The 14,578-nt window shown below is 36.5% G+C and overlaps 1 protein-coding gene across 2 annotated transcripts in view; it reads right to left on the reverse strand.

Moving 5' to 3' along the window:
• Positions 1-6,739, reverse strand: part of MANEA (mannosidase endo-alpha) — an 86,781-nt gene extending 80,042 nt beyond the window's left edge. The window contains exon 1 of one of the 2 annotated variants that reach the window (XM_080805372.1): positions 6,622-6,739. The gene's annotated coding sequence lies outside the window, so the exon portion shown is untranslated. The remainder of the gene's footprint in view (positions 1-6,621) is intronic. The other variant, XM_080805373.1, reaches the window with a different exon arrangement.
• Between the last annotated feature and the right edge of the window lie 7,839 nt (positions 6,740-14,578).

Consider the following 14,578-nt stretch of genomic DNA (forward strand, 5'->3'; position numbering starts at 1 on the left):
TTTTACTGTTTTTTAAACATTTTAAAATTTCCCTCACCTCTCCATGTCTCAGTCTGAGTACTTCTGAACTCTTTCAGTTTCCTAATTCTTTTTAGCTGTGATCTAATGTTATTTCACTCTTAGAATTTTTATTTAACTCTTTTCAAAGCCATCAGTTCTCTGCTAAAATTTTCCAATTTCTAATTCTCTGACCATGTTAATTCTACTTATTTAAAGTCCACCTCTATTAACCTGAATTGGATCTTAGGGATTCTGCTTTTATTGCCTGTTTTTGTTCTCTCTCAACATCTGGTCACTTTTTTTTTGCATGCTGGGCATTTTTTTTTTTTAATTGAATGTCAGCCATTGTAATGAAAATTTTTAGAGACAATGAAGCTCTATACATTATTTTTCTCCAGAGAAAACCTGTGTTTGCTTCTTAAGGACTATTAGGGTAGAGGAAGATTATCTTAATCCAATCAGTAAAATCTTCAAACCTGGTTTTAAGTCCTTGTAAATATCTGAACTATTTCTGTTTAATCTTACTCACTTACATGCATGGATACTGAATTTAAAGTCATGGGTTTTAACAAGATCCTGCCACTTTCTATTTTCTACTTATGTTCTTAGCTTCTCTGCTATTTTAAAATCAGGGGTTTTAAACAATCCTCCCCTATTTCCTCCACAGTCTCCCAAAAAATAATGCATGTTGTAGGGCTCAAAGCCATTGAAATGACTAAGGAATTCCATCTGAATTCCCTTATAACCTGAGTGTAATGGAAGACTATAACAATGACTCAAAATTCATATGCAATAAATGAAAAGGCAAATTAACTACATAAATTTAAAGATATGCATATCTGAAAAGACTATTAACAAAACACTATTAACAGTGAAAATACTGGCAAGTTCTTCTACCTCACTCAAAATTTTTAAAAATGCAAATTAAAGCTGTTCCTGGGTGGCTCAGTCAGCTAAGTATTCAACTCTTGATTTTGGCTCCAGTGGACAGTCTCAGGGTTGTGAGATGGAGCTTGTTTGAGATTCTCTCTGCCCCTTTCCCCTTTAAAATAAATCTTTAAAATAATGCAGAATTAAACTACATAAAGATATCATTCCTTATCTAGGAGACTAAGAAAACAAAAACAAAAATACATCTTGTTGGTAAGAAGACGGGAAAACAAGCACTTCCAAACATCGCTAGCTGAATGCAAATTGGTAGTCTTTTTGTGAATTTGGCAATAGCTAGCAAAATTACACATCCATTTATCTTTGGACTCAGAAGTCCTACTTCATGGAAATTACCTTAAAAATAAAAAGCACATAAATAGCGCATAAATCCATATATAGCACTTTCATTATAAAATACTGGGGTGTTGGGGTCCCTGGCTGGCTCAGTGGGTTAAAGCCTCTGCCTTCAGCTCAGGTCATGATCCCAGGGTCCTGGGATCGAGCCCCACATCAGGCTCTCTGCTCCGAGGGGAGCCTGCTTTCTCCTCTCTCTGCCTGCCTCCCTGCCTACTTGTGATCTCTGTCTGTCAAATAAATAAATAAAATCTTAAAAAAAAAAAAATACTGGGGTGTTAAGCTAAATAAAAGGAGGAACAGCTCTTTGAAATGACATAAATTGATTTTCTGGATATACCGATACGTGAAAGAAGGAAAGTGCAAATAAAATATACATTGTCTCAAAAAAATATTTTCTCAAGTGCATAAAAGAAACACAGGAAGAATAAACAAGAATCTTAAGGAGGTTGATTATGTACGGGGGTAAAAACAAAGAGGACAGAGAATGTGGGAGGAGGAGAATGGGTAGAAGGGTTGGAGAATAGAAGGGAGTCTACCTGGCTAAATCCTGAACAATTTCAGCAATAACATAAGGAGTCATAAATAATAGGTATTAAATTAAGAATTAATGAATCCACACAGGTATTTTTTCATACTGCTTTTTTTTAATGCAAAAATAAAAGGAATAAAGAAGACTCATATTAGAATGCCAACTAATAAATTTAGATGGACTAATGGAATATCTCTATTTGGAAACTACCATAACAACCGTAGTAGGCAAAAATCATCTATGGATATTAAATGAGGAAATAAAAGTTTGATGAGAAACAGGGTACCCATATATTACCAAACAATCTCCCCAAAAGACACCTAATTAATACAAAGGAAACAACAGCAACTCAATGCAAAACCTAGCAGACAACACTTTAAACAAGCGATCAAAATGAACTTTGAAGATGACCCAAGAAGGAAACAGAATCACTGCCATAGTATTTGTCAAAATTTAACTTGGATCTAAACATGAGGAAACATCAGACAATATATTAGACACTCACATTTATGCACATACATATTACATGTAATGTATATAACTATATATAATGTAAAATGTGTGTACATGTGTATAATGATAAAGCAAATATAGTAAAATATCACCATTTGGTGAATATACAAGAAAAATAAACAGTAACTCAGTTGTTTGTACTGTTTTTGAAACATTTCTAGAAGTATAAATTTGAAAATTTAAGAAAGAGAAAGAAACAAACAAACAAACAATCCCAATCCCACCAGCAAATTGGAGGACATAAACTGGTAACCTAATGCTCATTTCTGGGAAGCGCCAATTAATACCATCCTTCAAGCTCTGCAATACAGGACTGCACGGAGTAAAATTCTAATGTATCAAGTGTGGCAGCCCTACAGAGAAGAATAAAGAGATGATAGAACAATTTTGGCCTGCCTCTATCTCTTCTTGTCCTGAAAATTCCAGAATATCAAGATGAAAACAAATCCTTCCCTTAAAGACAGTAAGAAATTTGACAAGCCATGAAGTAAAAAAAGGAAAAAAAAAAAAAAAAAAAAGGAATCCTGGATATAACAAGATCTCAACTACATTAAAAATACACAAAGAAAAGCACTAACACATGTAAAATGATTACCTCTGGGTGATAAAATATAGTGATTATTTTCCTACTCTACCTTCTAAAATTAGAACATAACACATCATAAGGAAAGTTTAGGAAATAACAGTAATGAACATTGTCAAGCCACAGGGAACAGGAGCTATGACTATAGGATATAAAAAGTAGAAAGACCTTGCTTTTTGAGAGCCTGAGTGCTAAAATGTGTGGAAGAGTCAAGATATAGAACAAAATATTGGCCTTGCAATCTAAAAACCAAAGTCCCAAATCAGCCATGTTTACCTCTTAAAAAAAAAACAAAAACAAACAAACAAACAAACAAACATATTACCTACTGTGTTTTCTGACAAAGCTGTTCTGTGAATCATGCAAGATAATGTACATGAAAGTGTATTTTAATCATATGGTAAATATCAATTAGATTTAAAAATAAAGGTGAAGAACTATAAAAGACAAATAGCTCTGAAACTTTTTATATTTGTTAGATTCCTTTCTCAGATCTACACAAGAACACAAAATGTCCATTTATGGAAGCTGCCTTGTCCCGCCACCCCACCTTTTTTTGTTGTTTTTGTTTTTTTTAAGATTTTAATTTATTTATTTGAGAGAGGGACAGTGAGAGAGAGCATGAGAAGGGGGAAGGTCAGAGTGAGAAGCAGACTCCCTGTGGAGCTGGGAGCCTGATGCGGGACTCCAAAATCCCAGGATCATGACCTGAGCCAAAGGCAGTTGCTTAACCAACCGAGTCACCCAGGTGCCCCACCACCCTACTCTTGCCTGTAAATGTAGTTTAAGTCGGTCCCTCTTTTTTAATTACTTAATTCACTCACTTAGAATGTTCATTTATTACATCATTATAGATGATTCACTGGCTCTATCCCAACCTCCACATCTCAATTAACAGTAAGTCACCACAACTTAAAGGCTGAGCACTGTAGTTAAAGACAGATAACCTCCACCTGTGCCTTTTAAAGCTATTTTGCCTATTCAAATGACCTCATCTTTCTCTGCTTTTCTCCTCTATACAATGAGTTATTACCTGATTCACAGATATTTGAGCATAAATTATTATAAAACTTTAGAATCATTTCCTGTTTAGAGTAACACTGAATAAAAATGAGTATTATGATTATTAAAGATGGGCATTTGGCAAGCAATTAATAACATAGTTAATTCTATCTAAAAGTCTGTTCTCTACATGGCTAACTTTTAAAATGCTACTCATCCCTCAAGACAAAGCTGGAATGTTGCCTCTTCTTGATACCTTCCCTAATGATTCCAGAGTGAAAAGTACTCATTTTCTCATATATTCTATTGTTATTACAGCTTTGCCTACTTACTAAAGTGGCATTTCTTTACATACTGCATTATGCTATTTACTTACATGTATTAGATCCACTACTGGATTGCTCCTTGAGGTCAAAAAATGGAGTTCTTGTATTTATACCGCAGAAGAGCTCTACACATCTTATACATAGTGGCCATTAAGTGTTCAGCTTGAACAATTTAATTTCAGGCCCTTTTGTTTTTGACATTAGTATATATTTGGGCAGTATGTGTATGTATAGATTCTAATGACTATACAGATGGTTGACCTTTTTACAATCTAAACTGAACATATTATATAGCAAGAAACATCCAAAAATTTTAAAAATTCATTTTAATAAAAATTATCTTCAAGATAGCAAAACCATAATGACCATTGAGAAGCTAGCAGTTCTAATGATCTAAGAAGAAAGGAATGGAGGAACTATTTGTCTTCGACAAAAGAAGATTCAGAAATCACCTGAGAAAATAAAATTACAAGTTAATTGCAGATGTATGGGTTCCCAAAATAGGAATCTACTCAAGGTATTGGCTATTGAAGACCCGTTTTCTTCAAAGGGCAGCTGACATTACATAATACACATAAGTTTTACCTAATAGGTTCTCTTGAAACTCTATGGTTTCTACTTTTGTGTTTTAGGCTTTTAATCTTCAAAATGCTAGTTTTTGACTTAAGAGTTCTAAAAGATCCAGAGCATTGTGACATCAACTTATTTCAGAAAGTATCTGCTGTCAATCCAGTTAGAAACGTCAAAAGATTTCACCTTTTAATTACCTACTGCTAAATTATACAGACTTGCGGTGTTTTTTAGTATTGTTTTCTAATTTTATTTTCTAAGAAGCCATTATAGATAAACAACTATTTATAGAAGATACACCTGGAACTTTCAAAATCAGTTTCTGTACCAAGGTTTCCTTGCCCAGGTGGTTTTAGTGTAAACACTTACACCTTCTGGTTAACGGAAATTCAGACCCCCATAATCTTATCCTTCCATTTTAGTCTTCAAAACAATAAGTAAAACTTTTTTTTAACAACATTTTACAGATGACAGATGTAACAGAGGTACAGTTTTCAGTGGGCTTAGTAAAAGGCTAAGTAACACTCTGAGGTTAAGCACCAGCAAGAAGCAAAGCAAGTTTGGCTCTAAAACTCAAGCTCTTGCCTTCTATTCCACCGTTTTACAACCTACCACACAAATCAGGTTTAGAGATTTTTTTTTTTTAAACAGATGAAAACTGCTGACACGTGTCATGTTTTCATTTAAATAGAATGGGCTTAAAAAACAATCTGTTACCTACTCATAAACTGCAACTTAACTTTACTCTGAGGACAGTTTATTTTCTGATCTTACACATAGTATTTAATCACGTGACTACCAGAAATGAGTCTGTTACTGTTTTATGCACAGAGCCTGAAAGTCTACAAGAGTGACTGCGCCCCATTGTTTTTTTCTGAGTTTACATATAGCCCCAAAAGAAGAAAAACCACACATTGTCATGAAAATACTCTGTAATGCGACAGTATTAACCAACCTGGATTTTATTTTGTATTTTTCTCTCAAACTACTATCGAAAATACTTTAACATAAACAACTCATTCCAGTCCTATTTGTCTTTTTTAAAGTCCTCTATTATCCTCCCTTGTTTTACTCATCTTTAAATAGTTCCACGTTTTCTCTTAACATTCATCCCTAGGGTCTTACAATATATAAAACGAAAACCATCATAAATGCATGAATTTCAGTTTGCTCCTGTGGAATGGAAAAAGAAATCCGTCCGGCACAGCTGCATCCTGAAACTTAGCAAAAGATAAATGTCGATGCTGATAGAGCCAAACATGTTGACAAATGAATGGGAAAAACCATCTCTGGGGTGGCTTCGCCATCCCTACTCTCCTCTCCAGAGGCCCAAAGGCGCCAGGAGGCAGGCGGCCGCGACCCTCCTGCGACAACCCAAGCGCGGGAGGCCTCGATCCTCCCTCCTCTCCCCGGCAGACTGAAGGCGCAGCTGCAGTTTGGATACAAAAGGACAGGGCACTGAACGTCTTCCGTCACTCCCGGAATTCCCAACTTGACGGGGAGAGGAGGGAAAGCTGAGGAGACGACGGGACGTTCCGCTGCGAAGAAGCGGCCGACACAAAGCCCGCAGGCTCTCTAAAAGCTAGCAGTAAAACTAACCCAGAGAGCTAACAGTAACGGGGGGGAGGGGGCATCCCGGGTCCCCAAAACGCAGCTCGCCGCCTCTCGCCCGCCCAAGGGGCGCGGGGTCAAAGGCCATCTGCAGAAGCTGCAAGCACATTGGCTAGAGGACAAGCGCGCAGGCGCTGGGAGGTGGGTCCCGAATTCGCCGCAGCCGCGTCTGCGGTGCCCTGAATCCTCCAGCTACTCACCAGGGTCTGGGAATCCGGCCACAGGCAGACGCTTCAGCCAGAGCCCTGGGGGTTGAAAGCAGAGGGAGAGCGGAAGCCGACACCCTGCGGCCTTACCGCAGCGAACCCATCCAGCCCCGCCTCCCAAAAGGCGCGCGCAGAGCGTTCCTGCAGCCCCCGGTGGGCGGGGCCTGACGCCGGGCTCTGGAAGGGGGCAGGGCGCTGGCTTTCCGGGCAAGGGCTCCCTTTATCTGCGAGCGTAAGGAGGGGCGTGAATGAAGGAAGGGAGAGTTTTTCCGGGTGTCCCGCGCAGGTAGAGAAAAGAGGTGGAGCCGACTCAGGCTCTCTCTCCGATTCGAGGTGACCCACCTCTCTCTTAAAAACTGCTCTGAAGTTCCTCTGGGAAGTTCTCACTAAAAAGGACAGCTGGTTTTGATGGGAGGCTTTCTAAAGTTGCGTTGACTCGAGTACACAGGTTGTTTTCAAACTCTTTAAGGACGAGTTTTATCTTTTTTGAAAAAAACTGGAACTTTTTTTTGAAGGCCCTAATAGATAAAGATGACATTTAATTAGCAAATATATAAAATCACCTTTGTAGTGGATTATAAAAATAATTGAGAACAATGAGACAGGTATAAAGAACAAGAACTTTCAAAATAGGGGTTTCAGCTGAAGGATTCCATTTTACATCAGCCTGAGAAGCCAAGTGAATTCTCTGTTTTGTTTGGTTACATAGTAACAAGGAAATCCTGGCTCACAGTCTAGAACTTGCTGACGTGAACAATTTTGTAAGGGCGTCCTTAAAATCACACTAGATTTTTAAGAAAAATTTTAGTTGTGAAATATGCATGTATGAATGTATCCTGTATGTGCACATTTTAAAGAATAATAAAAAGAATACCCTCGTACTCACTACGGAGCTGAAGATGCAGAATACCAGTATTTCTGAAGCCTTCTCTAAAGTCCTCTCCATCTCGCTCCCAGACAGAAATAACCATTATGCTAAATTTTCTATTACTTATTTTCTTGCATTTTGAACATAGTTATATATGTATGATTCCCTAAAAATATGTTATCCTTATTTTTTATAATGAATCACACAGCATTTCCCCTCCAATTTCTTTTTTTCACTACACATTTGTGTTTTGAGATTCATCTATACACAGATACATTTCACATAGGCTGGCACATCACCATAACACCTGTTATTGTTAGATTTTAAATTTTTTGTCTGCCAATAGCATCTCTTAATTTGCTCCTTAATTTAATCCCCTTGCCAATGAGCTTGTGTATCTTTATAAATGCTTAGTGGCTATTTGGTTTTCTGTGCAATGCCTGTTTTCAATTTTAACTCACTTTTTATAGGCTTGTTGCTTTTGGAAATTAATTTGTAGATGATCTTTACATATTTTTAAAGCTTAAATACTTCTCTCTTGTTGGTTATATGTGTTTCAAATAGCTTCTCTCAGTTTATGGATTGTCCTTTAACTTTCTATGGTATCTTTTGATAACCAAATGCTGTATATTTTAAGTAGTGCTAGCATTGTAACAAATTTTTACATTATAATTTCATCCATTTTGCTTTCTTATTTGTAACAGTCTTCAAACCTGAGATCATAGGATATTTTATTTTCTAAAAGTTTTAAAGTTTAATTATGAAATATTTTTAGACACAGAAAAGTATAAATAAAATAATGAGTATGTCATAGGCTTTGTTGCTTTGGGGAATTAATTTGTAGATAATCTTTATATATTTTTAAAGTTTAAGTACTTCTCTCTTGTTGGTTATATGCACTCAACTCTGCATATTGAAAAATTCAGCAAGACCCTCTTTCTTATGATTCTTTTTTTTTTTTTTTAAGATTTTATTTATTTATTTGACAGAGAGTGAGATCACAAGTAGGCAGAGAGGCAGGCAGAGAGAGAGAGGAAAGCAGGCTCCCTGCTGACCAGAGAGCCCAATTCGGGGCTTGATCCTAGGACCCTGAGATCATGACCTGAGCCAAAGGCAGAGGCTTAACCCACTGAGCCACCCAGGCGCCCCTCTTATGATTATTCTCTAAAATTACCTTAATTAGGGGCGGTTAGGTGGCTCAGTGGGTTAAAGCCTCTGCCTTTGGGTTGGGATCAAGCCCCATATAGGGCTCTCTGCTCAGCAGGAAGCCTGCTTCCCCGCCCCTCTTTCTCTCTACCTGCCTCTCTGCCTACTTGTGATCTCTGTCTGTCAAATAAACAAATAAAAATCTTTATTAAAAAAATTGCTTTAATTACTCTTGGCTGTTTGTTCTTTCATATAAACTTTAGGATGATTCAGCCAAGATCCATAAAAAACCCTATTTGGATATTGAGTGGAATGAATTTGACTTCATTGATTATTTTATCCACAGGCCTGGGAAATAAGGAGAAGGATCTTTATTGCTAATGCCAAAAAAGAAGTGGAAACCGGTTTTGCTAGTAGCAAGACAAGATCAACCCCAAGGATCTTGTGGGGTAGAGACTATTATAATAATAAACAGTAATTAGGAGAAGACAAAGGCTACTATTAGTTTAATGCATTAGAACAGTTCTCAATAAGAATTCAATGAACAAAATTTGTATTTTTTCCCCATTCTTCCCTGTTTGGATTTTTTTTTTCCTCCCCTTTGGGAGCTCAGTGACCACCCTGATGTAACATATTTGAAATGTCTATTTACTACATAAAATCAATTTATATGCAGCTCCCACTTTTTTCCTTCTGGGAATCCCTCTATTAGATGAATGGCTTATTCCTTAAGTGCTAGTTTTTAGTTGAAATACATGTAAAAAATAGACAATTGAATTTGCCAGAAATTATAGCTATCCTATATCTGAAAAATGTCAAGATTTAGTGTGTAAAAATATTTGTGATCATTACAACAAAACATCGTTCCCATACCTCCCAATAATCAAGTAATCCACACAAAAACACTTTGAACAAACAGTGATATGGGGAAAAAAACAATGACGGCATTGTCTCTGTTAGTGATATTTCAACATTTCTTGCCATTAGCAAGGGACCAACAGAATAGTCAGAGTTATAGGATGGGGCATTAGATGCTATCCCAATCCAATTTATAAATACCATTTTGCATTGAATCTGATGGTTAGAAAAAATTATTCAATGAGAATCTATTTACCCTAATTTATTTATGCTGGCAGGCATAATCAAACAGTTCTTAAGAAGTAGGCATACACTGATATAAAATAAAATACCCTTTCTTTCATTCAACATCAGAATATTTATTAATATAATAACTTCTGTAAACATATTAGAGTTGGGAATAATGATTATTTCAAAAAATGCAGGAAAAGAAACTAGGCCCTCAGGACTGGTACTCTTTTACTTTCATTTATTAGGATTCTATAATACTGAAATCTTACTTTAGAATTTCTATTTCTGTCAATTTTTAAAATTGGTAAATTGATGACAATAATTGTCATGAGAGAGAAAGTTATCTAAATGTTTAAGTTAAAGCAAAAAAGGAATTTGTGTTCTGAAATTCCCTACTGCACTGTAAAAGATTAGTGTCTCCTTGATGGCATGGATTTTGCCCTTTTTATATGTTCAGAGCCAGCAAAAGTTGTTGACATAACAAGAATGCAACAAATAATTTATTCAGGGGATAAAAGAATAAAAGACTAAGAGGTTACTTACTCATTATTATTTAATGCTACTTTCTGATATGTATTGTTTGCTCTAGTCCTAGAACTGTCCTTACTGTCATCTGAATACTTTGTCTTTTCTTCCACCCAGTCCCTGCAGTTTCATTAGAATCTTCTAAACATATTATGTCATTTCATATCTTTGTTCATCACTCCACTTACCTGACATGTCTTCTCACATCCTGTGTATTCCCCCTCCATTCAAGTTAGAGTTCTTTTTTGCAAGCAATAGAAACTGAATTTGGCACACTGAAGCACAAATAGACCTTATGTGAAAGGTTACAGAGAATAGCAGAAAGGTGAAGTCTAGTAGATAAGGCAACGGGCGGGAACACAGAAGGGCGGGACAACTGGGATGACAGCCTCATGCAATGGTACAGATTAAGGCACTGATAATTTCAAGTGTGCACTGAGCTCTCAATGTTTGTGACACCACCATGAAGAATCTCTCCATTCTGCCTGCATTGTTTGCCTTAGTTCTTCAAGATTCAAATCTTTGGTTGGAAAAATTTGATGAGCTAAGCCTAAGTTATATGTCTGTATCTCCTTAGCTTCCTTAAAATGGAAGTCAGTCCTTTTGGCTTCCTTAATGAGAAGTCAGGTACAAGACACACACTATGGTTTTCCTCCAAAACCTGGATTTTTGGATTCTATAGCCAACAAACAAACAAACAAATACGGTAAATCTCAAAACAAAGGTTCAATTATCTACTACACTATGCTTCAATGTCCATGTCAAGTCTGCCTTCTCTAATGCTATTGTACTATGTAGAGTGTAATTATTACTACATACATAACATTAATCACTATTATGTTATAGGAAGTATGATAAAACAGCAATAATTTCTTCATTAATTAAATTGTCATACCATTCTTTACATCATATTTTCCTATATAAAGATGTAACTAGGCTATCTCTTGACATCACTTGGGATGCAAAGACTATAACTCCTAAGAAATCCCCTGAATATAACACCAAAGCCTCTACCAACTGATAGCAGCAGATAATTCAGAGATCCAAACTCTTACCCATCACCCCCTACCGCTCTAATTTTTCAACATGTGTACCCAGAGTTCTTGAGTACCTACCAGCCTTGACAACAAAGAATCCAGTCTTTATCCAGTCATAAATTCATGACTTGTGACATGGGTCAAAGAAGAAACTGGTGTTGGCAGGTCATGTCTCTAACTCAGAGCTGTGTAAATTCTCTGACCTTGTAGTGGCCATAGGGGCTAAGGTGCCTTCTTTACTCATTAGTAGAGGCTGATTTAGGATTTACTCACACCCTAGTATTAAACTCAATGTATGTAATTCTCAACTGCTACAGTCTCAATGTTTGCATCCCTTCAAAATATATTGAAATCAAACTACTCGGGTGATGGTACCAGGAGGTGGAGACTTTTAGAAGTGGGGACTTTTGAGGCAATTAGGTCATGAAAGCAGAGCCCTCATGAATGGTATAGTGCCTTTAGAAAAGAGGATTCAGAGAGACCCTGTTTCTCTTCTACCATCTGAGGATAAAATAAGAAATCTATGACCCAAAAGAGGGCTTTCACCTGACCATGCTAGCACCCTAACCTTGAACTTCCAGCCTCCAGAACTGGGAGAAATAAATGCTTCGTGTTTATAAATCATCTGGTTAACATATTTTGTTATAGCGGCCTTAAGCAGACTGAGAAACCAACTAAACAGGCCAAGTCCCTTCGACCAAAGCTCTTTTCATTTCTGATTGAAGCACTGGGCCAGGTCATGGCACTGCAAGTGATGGAGATGGGGGAGAATTCCAGTGTCATTACTGTTCCACATAGAGGTGGCAGAGCATTAACCTCTGGCTAATTGGCGCTGCTAGACTAAATGTACTGTTGACTGGGTATGTGCCATCTCTCCTGACAAGACCCTGTTCCATGGGGCAGTGAGACAGATGCTTGTCTTCAGGTGAAACCTGGGCCAGCAGAAGGATATGGCACTTCCTGAGTGGGGCAACTATTCCACAGGTTGATACATAGCCTGTCAGTGTTTTGAGGGAAGGAAGTTTCATGTACTGGGATCAAGCATTAATTTTATGCCTAATTAGCCAACCCCCAAATTTTGTACTACCTGAAGTCCAGATTTTATAGTTATCTTCTAAGGCATTAGGTTTTGTTTTATTTTGTTTTTTCCTTTCCAGAACAAAACATAGATTCCTTAACCAAATTGACCTAACCTTTCTTCTGCCACAAAACTATCATCTCTTAACATTAAAAAAAAAAGAGAGAGCAGTTTGCAAAGTTACTAAAAAAAAAAAAGTGTTATTGCTTAAGATAGATGAGCCCACTCAACCTCTATTTATGTAAGACAGAACACAAGTAATTTTTCTCAACAGTGTGCTGCAAGGTGATTTTCTGTGCCTGCTTATTCTAAGAAGTAGCTGGCAATTTCTCTTGCTAAAAGTGTAAAGGAAAGAACATGTACTTATTCTCTGAAAAAATATCCCTCTATTAGAGAACCCAATTAAAAAGCAGGTCTGTGCCTTGTACATCTTTTTTACCTCACATAATGTCAAGATCCATGAGCACAGATACAAAGACGTCTAATTCACTGCTGGGTCTCCTATATCCAGCATGTAGTAGGTGCATGTGGTAGGATGAGCAATGGTCACCTAAGAGAACTAACTCCAAATCTTCTGAAAATGTGAATGTTACTTTACATGGCAAAAGAGACTTTGCAGATATGATTAAGTATCTTGAGATGAAGACTGTCTGCGTGGGCCCTAACTTTCATCACAAATGTCCTGATCAGAGGCAGAGAAAGGGAAATTTGAAAACGAAGGCAATGTGGCAGCTGAAACGAAATGCTGTTGCCAACTTTAAAAATTGGGGAAGGGGCTGCAAGGAAAGGAATGAAAGGAATACAGCTCTAGAAGCTAGAAAAGGCAAAAAAACAAATTCTCCCCTAAGCCTCAAAAGGGAGAGCTACCAACCAAACTAACACCTTGATTTCAGCCCAGTGAAATTAACTTCAGCCTTCGGAATTCCGGAACTGCACGAAAATAAATGAATGCTTTTTTAAGCTACCAAGTCTATACTAATTGCTTCCAGCAACTAAAGGAAACTAACATGGCGCTCAAAAAATGTGTTAAATAAATAAAGCAATGAACAGTAGGGCTTCAGTAAATGTTACATTAATTACAAGACAGCAGGTTGGTCTAAAAATAGTGTGTGAAAAGAAAAATGGTAGATGTACCATTTACTCTTCTTTTTATTGTGGACATTAAAATGTTTTTTTGGATGTGAGAGAATCGTCACTAATTGTCACCAATCTGAAGTGGGGTTTTCATTCATCAAATATTTTTCTGGTTGTTTTGGAAGTTTTGTTTTGTTGAGATTGCTCAATATGTTAATTTTATAATTGGTTTTGATTATGCATTTATTAACAATTTTGGGGGGCTGCCTACTGTCAGAATACATCAGCTCAGAAGAAACATCTGCCTTCTGGGAGCTTGGTATCTAGAAAATACAGACACACGTTATATGGTTTATATTAATTATCCATTTACCACTGTATGGGCTACTTCAATTATATTTGTAGATGTCTATATTTTCAAGAGTTTGTGTTCTTGTAATATGGGCTTTTCTTCATTCGTCCTTACATTTTTATAACACCTGGCCCAGTGACTTTCACATAGCAAGTCTTCAAATATGTTTCTTTAATTGAATGTGTCTAATGGCCAGAAATTCATTCTTTATTGACTAAATAAGGAATAAAGTACTGTGCATCTGTGTGTGTATGCATGTTTATTCATGTATGTGATAACTTGGTGGTAACATTTTCATGTTCCTGCTTCTTTCAAAATAAATTCTCTGAGTAGGATGCTTAGTCATCTTTTAGAAGAAAAAAATGCAACAATAAAAGCAGAACTTACCAAATTACCATTTATGATTTCATAGCAAAGAAATACACACATATTTTCTAAATACTCTCTTAATATTTTATGATTCATTAGAAAAATATAATGTGCTCCCAGAAAGATTAGAAATACAGTTTTACACATATATTTTAACTGCTTTTATATGTTTAGAACTTGTTCCAAGGTATGAAATATCTTTATTTCACAATATTAATTTTTTATATTTTATACAACTTGTTCAGGAAAGTATAAAAGAAAATATCAAAAGAATGAGAAAATATTGACTTTAAAAAAACTATTTTTCAAGTGAGGGTCAATGATATTTAGTCCATTTAAAAAAACAAGATAAGGAAATTTTAGATTGGGTTTACCAAAAACCAGAATATATTGGCCTCTCCCAAATTTTTCTC

The sequence above is a fragment of the Martes martes genome (genome assembly GCF_963455335.1).
Source record: "Martes martes genome assembly, chromosome: 6".
Taxonomy (NCBI): domain Eukaryota; kingdom Metazoa; phylum Chordata; class Mammalia; order Carnivora; family Mustelidae; genus Martes; species Martes martes.